The sequence below is a fragment of the Oncorhynchus mykiss genome, chromosome 28 (genome assembly GCF_057628025.1).
Source record: "Oncorhynchus mykiss isolate SJ-2025 chromosome 28, ASM5762802v1, whole genome shotgun sequence".
In the NCBI taxonomy this organism is placed as follows: domain Eukaryota; kingdom Metazoa; phylum Chordata; class Actinopteri; order Salmoniformes; family Salmonidae; genus Oncorhynchus; species Oncorhynchus mykiss.
In genome coordinates this window covers 11,882,090-11,891,133 of record NC_143049.1, presented here as the reverse complement: position 1 = coordinate 11,891,133, position 9,044 = coordinate 11,882,090, and the positions used below count along the sequence as shown (strand labels likewise).

Below are 9,044 nucleotides of genomic sequence, written 5' to 3'. Positions count from 1 at the left end.
GATTGAATATGTCCGTAAACACACCAGCCAGCTGGTCTGCGCATGCTCTGAGGGCGCGGCTGGGGATGCCGTCTGGGCCTGCAGCCTTGCGAGCTACAATAGTCATTTACAACATTAACAATTTTCTTCACTTTATTTCTGATCAATTGGATGTTATTTTAATGGGAAAGAAATATGCTTATCTTTAAAAAACATTTCTAAGTGATCCAAACTTTTGAACGGGAGTGTAGCTGTACCATAACATTTGCATCCCCCCCCCCCCCCCCCCCCCCATCCCAAGTTGGGTTGTCAGTGACCGGCAGTCCACCTCTGTCCCCCTGGATTGGAGAACCTATTCAATGAAGTAAATATATTTTGAAAATGTAAAAACAAATATGTATTATTAGCTAGTGTTAGCTTGCACTGTAGCTAATGCAAATGAGCTGCTAACATAGCTAGCTAGCCAACTTCACATACTGTATAGATAGCTAGCTAAGTGATTTAATGAAAGGATAGCAGCTCCAGCTGTCAAAGAAGGGAGAGTGCAGGCTATTCTGGATAGGGCAGGTACTTTTGTGTAGTTCCAGTCCCTAGAAAGGAGTGAGGACATAGATAATAGTAACATAATATTTAATGCTGTCTAATATGAGTATAATGAAGCCTGTTTCTTGTGATGTTTTCTATCCTCAGATACAAAGAGCTGTGAAAGCCTGTCTGCAGATGAAAAGGTCTCAATGAAGTGCAGTGGTTCTTAGTCCTGGGGTCCTAAAGAGGTGCACATTTTAGTTTTTGCCTTAGCACTGCACAGCTGATTCAAATGATCAACTCATCAAGCTTCAACTGGCATTTATGTATTCATTTGGGATGACATCCTTGACGTGATCCTGCTGTTGTCACATGCATCTATCTATCCAATGTTCTCATGATTTGTTATAAGATATATTATACTTCAATAATCCACAATGACCTGGTGATGCAAAAGTCTAATAATGACATTGTCTTCCATGTTCCTACAGATCCCTTGCAGGGTAGCCTAGTGGTTAGAGCGTTGGACTAGTAACCAAAAGGTTGCAAGTTCATATCCCCAGCTGACAAGGACCAGAAGGGGACCTGCAGCTCTCTGCCGTGTGCCAGAGGAGAGGTCTGTTGCTCTGCATGATGTTGCATGGATGGGGGCAAACAACGCAGCACGGTGCAGGAGATCTTCACCTCCTATTTCTTCGACGAGGGTGCTGTTCCCTGGTAACACCTTGTGCCATACACAATCAAAGGCTCTTCAAAACCACCCATATTGCAATATTCTTCCATTTACTCAGCTTTGTCAACTGCAGTTATTCAATTCCCAGTTTCTCTCCCTTTAATTTTTGCTGTTCAGGTAAGAGCACATAAACAAAACAGGCTCTTTTAAGAGTCATATTGGAAATGTCATGAACAATGAAACACCCTACAACTCACACCTACACACTTGTGTATCAATCTGATTGTGTTGTGCAGTAAGCAGGTTCAGGTTTACAACTGTGGCTCCTTCCACCTTCAAAGAATAGGCAAGAGGACCAACCATGGAGAATAGTAAGACACTCCATTATTTATATAACTACGCTATATTGTTTGTCCTCGTGTGTCTGCATGTTTTTCAGTATAAAGTACTCTGCAGCCACTCAGTGTGGACACTACGTGAGGCCATACACAGATTCCTGTTAAACACTGTCTCTTTAACTACCATATTTTCACAATAACAGTCTCCCTCCCTCACTTCTTCCCTCTCCCCCTTCCCCCTAAATCCTCTAGGTTATATCAGCTGTGTCAGTGAACCGCTTCTGAACTGCCTGAAACGGAGTGCACAGCATGATCAGAGGTGAGAGGTCACTTGGTCGGTTCAACAGGAAGTATTATTAAAGAGATGCTTTACATTACAAATGGAGATGTAGTAGTCCCAGAGTTAATGATCCAAGGTCAGTTTTGTATTTCACCCCCTGATGACTATGATGACTGACATTGGGTTAGAATTAAAAAGACAAGGTTTAATCATGCAATCTCTCATCTGCAAGTATGTTTTGAAGTACAGATTTCCACTGGTCTAATGTCCATTGCTTGTGTTTCTTGGCCCAAGTAAGTCTCCTTGTTATTGGTGTCCTTTAGTAGTGGTTTCTTTGCAGCAATTCAACCATGAAGGCCTCATTCACAGTCTCCTCTGAACAGTTGATGTTGTGATGTGTCTGTTACTTGAACTCTGCAAAGCCTTTATTTGGGCTGCAATTTCTGAGGCTGGTAACTATTGAACTTATCCTCTGCAGCAGAGGTAACTCTGGGTCTTCCATTCCTGAGAGCCAGTTTCATAATATGGACTTGGTCTTTTACCAAATAGCAGTATCTTCTGTATACCACCCCTACCTTGTCAAAACACAACTGATTGGCTCAAATGCATTAAGAAGGAAATACATTCCACAAATGAACTTTTAAGTTGGCACACATGTTAATTGAAATGCATTCCAGGTGACTACCTCATGAAGCTGGTTGAGAGAATGCCAAGAGTGCAAAGCTGTCATCAGGGCAAAGAGTGGCTACTTTGAAGAATCTCAAATATAAAATATATTTTGCTTTAACACTTTTTGGTTACTACATGATTCCATATGTGTTATTTCATTGTTTTGATGCTTTCATTATTCTACAATGTAGAAAATAGTAAAAAATAAAGAAAAACCATTGAATGAGAAGGTGTGTCCAAACTTTTGACTGGTCCTGTATATTATGAATATGCATTTTAACTTTTCTAAAATGATTACAGATCCAGCCAAAGAATGATTCAACTTTGATGGAGATTGCTTGGTGGGTTTGCAGTTCTGAAGTTTACACAGTGTTGTGTACAGTATGTACTTGCTGAATAAACCTTGAAAGAGAAGAGCACTGTGTCCTTTGTCAATGAGCCATATGAGAGTTGCTACACTAGCGCAAGCTTCGGGTCTGACCCAAGTTGATAGTGTTTCAAGTTCATTGCAGACAGGCCATGTGCAGCCAATGTGATTTATATAATATTTACTTATGCAATGTTTTTATTTGTTGGCTTTATTTAGGCTATTTACATAGTTGGCAATGGCAATAGAAGTTACTTTTTAGGTTTGTTTAATTTTCATTTAGATTTGCAGAGAATTTTGATTAACCACATGACACCGATTTTGAGATCTGAAGACGTTATTATAAATTAAATATTGTTTCACAAACATTTGCATATGAAAACCATAACTGGCACACAGATCGGTAGAGATGGTAAGTTAAATTGGCATTCCACATGAGAAAGGTTGCCGAATCCACGTGTAGCCTGTTACCATCAACTTCAGGAGAGTAATGGCAGAATCTGCGAAAGCCAGCAGGAGTGGGAGGAAAATTGTTGGGTTAGGTTTTTTTCCTTCAGGTTTTCTAGATCTCTGGCGCCCTCATGAGGCATCAAACCATAAATTTAAAGCATCAGACAAGCTCAATGCATGTAGTTGATTTTATTAGAACACATAGGGTGTGTTTATAAATGTAAAAATACATGTTTAAAACTCTATAATATTTATAATGCATGTATTATATATTTATAACACTTGGATAATTCACTTTCAATAAAGCTTTTCACATTCTCTACTGGTTGAAATTAAGTCTCATTTGATGAAATAATACACATATCCTGTGTCCTCAGATCAGTGCAGATGGAGGAAATTCGATGGTGAGATGAACCCGTTTTAGAGTATTTACATGATGCAAAGGAGGTGTGTACAGTTTAAAAATAATTCTGGTCCTGAATTACAAATCAGCCTTTAACTAGTTGAATAATGTGTTCTCATCTACTGATGCCCCAAAACCAGGATTGGTAAACAATGTTGAAGTGTATAATTGTAATACATACATGGAGACACAGCATCATTTAAAGACTGGAGTATGATACTCCTGCAATTGGATAGGACTGAAAAAGAATGTCTAACAGTCATTCATACCTGAACCATACCTTTATTTGACAAAGTAGAGTACTGTACATGATCAGTGAATATATTCAATGTACAGGCTACAATGTGGGAAACTCATGCTTGGTAATAACATATATACACACACACACACACACACACACACACGATTTAAAGTTAGATTATATTCTACTTAATCCAGAGGCTTCATTGATGCCATTTAGAGTGTCTTGAAGTCAATACTACTGGCTATGATAGCTGAGGTTCATAGCTAGGTTCAAAGCTAGCTAGCTAATATTAACATTATAATATCAACATGTAACAGTAATTTTCTGCAATTTTTTGGGGATTCATGATTAACTGGTGTAAATATTTAAAACCACTGCTCTGAACTAATATTTATACCAAACGTTTTAAACAGTACATACACAGATCGGCTACATAGCTAGCTACACATCCATAGGCATACAAGGATCTTTATCCTCCACTACATAATAAGCAAGAAGAGTTAGTTAGCTAAGTTACTTCAGCTGCATTGCATGGCAAATATCGGCACGGCAAGCTTACAAAATTGTACATTCAAATTTGCAGTAAATGCTTTAGCTAGCTAGATTCGTTAAATCCACTGTTTCACAAGATGACAGCCTGGTTTGATGGTTTTCTAGGAGTCCCTAAAATATTAAACACACTAATTAAAATGTCATTCTCATGTCAAAACGCCCATAAAGCTAGTCAGCTAGCTTGCTAAATTAACTTTATGACAAAAGAAATATGCATAATCATTTGTCTCTACATTAACTATCATATTCCTCTCAACTGTAAATGTTTTGGATGATTCGTTGTGACGTTATAATTACTTACATTTGCTTCAATCCTAGTATTTTTGTCAGCCATCTTTGCTGAAGAAAGTCTCCAGCGTTGGGTCTCAGAACATCATATTCATCATGGGGAGCACTCGATATGATCGCCCAGCGTTCGTCCCTTGTGATTTGCATAAAGTTGGTAAATGCTTAAAATGCTTTTTCACTGCCTCCCACTCCGCTCCTCACCTCTTTCCTTACATTGAAAATGAATGGGAAGCAATGTGTCACCGCGCGATGCCGCCTGCTAATGTACATTGCTTACCAGTTGTACAAGTTTTGTATCATCAATAAAGGAAAAGGTTTATTTCAAGTACTTAAAATACAGAGTGACAAATTCAGGCTGCATGAGCATAAAATGCTCATGTCCCTGCTGTAATGAAATGACACATACCAAGTGTACATTCATGTCAAATGTGGTTGCATCAGCTGCAATGTCATGCACTGCAGAACCAAAGCCAGCTGTGTGTCTGACTGCAGGCTGAAGAGTTCTGTCTCGTGGCCCTGTCGGAGCTTTGTCTGGCCCAGGTGTGTCTCAGCCTGGACTCCTTCTGCAGCATGCAACCAGATGTGTCCCGGAGGCTCAGCTGGGCCCCACCGCTCCCACAGGAAATGGTTGATCAGATACTGCACAAGATGGATGCCCAGGGTGAGTAGGAGGGAGGGAGGGAGGGCACCAGAGAACATTCAACAGACACACAAATGGAATTAAATAAATGTAATAGTTAAACATTCTATGGGTTTAAAAAAGCTCATTTCTATTCCAATAGGTTGCTTTTAGGTCATTTTTAGAAATATACCTTGCTGCTTGAAGCTAGGTCTGCATCCTGGTCATCGACGTTCTCATCCACATTTCAGCTTTACCTTACAACGATCGAATGGTCTGCCACTTCCGCAGTTGTGAACAACTGTCTGCGCCGAGGGTGTATCCACTCCAACCCCCTCTTTGAGGAGGCCTTCTGCCTGGTCCTCTGCCCTCACCGGCTGCAGGAGCTGGACGCTTCCTGGGTCCCTGGGGGCCTCATTGGTGCCCACATCCTATCAGGCCTGGCCTCCAACCCGGAGTGCAGAGTCAGCCTGCAGAGGCTCACTCTGAGTGGGCACCAGATGGGCTGCGAGTCCCTGGAGGTTTAGGAAGGGGCCCAGGTGGGCTTTAGCTCTCTGCTGGGCCTGAGGACACTAAACCTGGCATACACAGACCTCACAGACCCCTTCCTGGAGGACCTCTGTACTCTCACACAGCTAGAGGGCCTGGACATCTCCAGCACCCTCGTCACTGAGCTGAGTACCCTGCTGTGGTGCCGGGTTACACTGAGATCCCTGACTGCACGAGCTGAGGCAGCTGGACATTTCCCTTGCCAGGGTGATCTCCATCCTCAACCAGCTCCTCAGGCCCCTGGATCTCTCTGATGACTGCTTTGCCTCTGGAATGTCCACCGCAGAGGATGACTAAGAAAGGGAAGGAGACGAGGCGGTTAGGCTGCTTCTGGAGGGAGTTCTGGGGTTCTCCCACTGCTTGTGTCTCTGGATGTTTCTGGAAGGAAGAGGGTGACTGAAGGGGCGGCCAAGGCCTTCGAGGAGGGGAGGAGTGGACTGGTGTTTTTGGGGCTGCTGGCTACTGTGACGGTCGGTCTGGGAAGGACGACTTAAAAGTGAGGTGACTCATTTGGTAATTACAAAACATTGTCTCCTGCTTGCTGCTGTCATTGATTGCCTTGGTGGATCTGAGACATCTGTGAAGATGTAAAGCAGTAGCTCCACCTGGTTTCAGCCATATTGTTTACACCAATGACCTATCCAGTCCTATCAGATCTGTTCAGAGGAGTGAATGAGGGATAATGTTCTTGTGTTTGTGTTCCAGGTAACCGGTGAGGCCAATGAGAGGCAGATACAGTGCCTTGCGAAAGTATTCGGCCCCCTTGAACTTTGCAACCTTTTGCCACACTGAATAATTTTGCACGCCCAATTTTTCAGTTTTTGATTTGTTAAAAAAAAAGTGTGAAATATCCAATAAATGTCGTTCCACTTCATGATTGTGTCCCACTTGTTGTTGATTCTTCACAACAAAAAAAAATACAGTTTTATATCTTTATGTTTGAAGCCTGCAATGTGGCAAAAGGTCGCAAAGTTCAAGGGGGCCGAATACTTTCGCAAGGCACTGTATGTGAGTTTCTGAGGAAGTACAAAGAGGTACAGAGAGAGCGAGAGAGCGAGAGAGAGAGAAAGAGTTTCATGGTCCATATCTACCAGAACAGACATCCTCAAGAAAGTGGTCGGAATATGGCTGCATCTGAATTGGCTCCAAAAATTTGTAGCAATGAGCTTGCGAAAAAAATATCTAAAGTGAGCAATTAGGGGACCATGTAAACTAAGTGCTGCGTAAAGTTTCAGACCAAATTAGTAGCCGTTAGCTTGTTGACAGTAGACTGGTTCCTACACTTGATTTGACCTCTGGTTTTCATTATGTCAGTTCAAACATCATTGTTACATTGATAAGAGCACAGCTTTAGAGCTAGTTCTGTGGCCAATTATAACATACAGTGCCTTCAAAAAGTTGTTTCTAACCCATCTACACACAACACCCCATATTGACAAAATGAACACACGTATTTTGAGATTTTTGCAGATGTATTGAAAATGAATTACAGAAATATCAAATTTACATAATTATTCACACAGCTGAGTCACATGTTAGAATAATCTAACATGTGACCAACTTGACAGAGCTTGAAGAATCCAGGTGTGCAAAGCTCTTAAAGACTTGCCCAGAAAGACTCACAGCTATTACAGCTGTGAATCTTTCTGGGTAAGTCTTTAAGAGTATTGCACATAAATCTTCAAGTGCTGTCAAGTTGGTTGATCATTGCTCGACAGCCGTTTTCAATATAAGTCAAAACTGTAACTAAGCCACTAAGGAACATTCAATGTCGTCTTGGTAAGCAACTCCAGTGTATCTTGGCCTTTTGTTTTAGGTTACTGTCCTGCTGAAAGGTGAATTTGTCTCCCAGTGTCTGTTGGATAGCAGACTGAACTAGGTTTTCCTTTAGGATTTTGCCTTTGATTAGCTTTATTCAATTTATTTTTATCCCCCCAAAAAACTTCCTTGTCCTTGAAATCCCTGAGCGGTTTCCTACCTCTCCGGCAACTGAGTTAGGAAGGACGCCTGTATCTTTGTAGTGAATGGGTGTATTGATACACCATCCAAAGTGTAATTAATAACTTCACCATGCTCAAAGGGATATTCAATGTCTTTTAATTTTATTTTTTTTACCCGTCTACCAACAGATGCCCTTCTTTGCGACCTCCCTGGTCTTTGTGGTTGAATCTGTTCACTGCTCGAATGAGGGACCTTACAGATACATGTGTGGGGTACTAAAATAAATAAAAAATCATGTTAAACACTATTATTGCAGACATTGTCACTGACATCAATGCAAATGTAATCGAAAATCTAATCAAACACTTCATGAAAGCCCATGAGCTCATGTTGCGCAACATTTCTATAGGCTATGCAATTGCGCGAGAAAACAGAGTGATGGCATCTACTAAAAAGAGGAGGATCCCATCAGCTTTCTAAAGGCTAGGCCTACTATATTTATTTCTCAACTTTCCTAATATTAAGCACATTGCTTATATTTACAACAGGAGTACAGCCTACCTGGCTGGCATGAAAATGAACCACGTGTAATGGTTTTCCTCCTCTTCGTTTGAAAAGGAGAGGCGAGAAGGATTGGAGGACCAATATGCGGCGCGGTAAGTGTCCATGGTTGTTTATTAAACACATAAACTGAACACTCCTTACAAAACAATAAACCTACCGTGAATAACGAAAACCGAAAAACAGTACCGTGTGGTGTAAAACACAGAAACCATCACCCACAAACAAACAGTGAAACCCAGGCTACCTAAGTATGATTCTCAATCAGAGACAACTAACGACACCTGCCTCTGATTGAGAACCATACTAGGCCGAGCACAGAAAAACAACCTAGAAACACAAAACATAGAATGCCCACCCAACTCACGTCCTGACCAACTAAAGCAAACAATTAACACAATAACTAGGGTCAGGACGCGACACCACGCAAAAGCGTCCTCCATTCGCTATTTAAGTGCATAGATTACATGTATTTTTTTCCCGCTGCCCCATTTTCGCCACAGGTGCATGATAATGGTCCATTCTAAATCAAAACACATTTCACACATGTATTATTTAGTATATGTAAAGACAAGATTCAATCAAGAATAGTCTGATGGGTGACAA

General features: G+C 41.3%; 1 long non-coding RNA gene and 1 pseudogene across 1 annotated transcript; both read left to right on the top strand.

Annotated features, from left to right (window-relative positions):
• Positions 1-457: 457 nt before the first annotated feature.
• LOC118944867 (uncharacterized) lies at positions 458-2,878 on the top strand. Its single transcript, XR_005040259.2, has 3 exons — positions 458-752; positions 996-1,548; positions 1,768-2,878. It is a non-coding gene; the product is annotated as an uncharacterized LOC118944867 (long non-coding RNA).
• Positions 2,879-5,586: 2,708 nt separating this feature from the next.
• On the top strand, positions 5,587-6,532 carry LOC149970719 (protein zyg-11 homolog pseudogene; annotated as a pseudogene).
• The last annotated feature ends 2,512 nt before the right edge of the window (positions 6,533-9,044 follow it).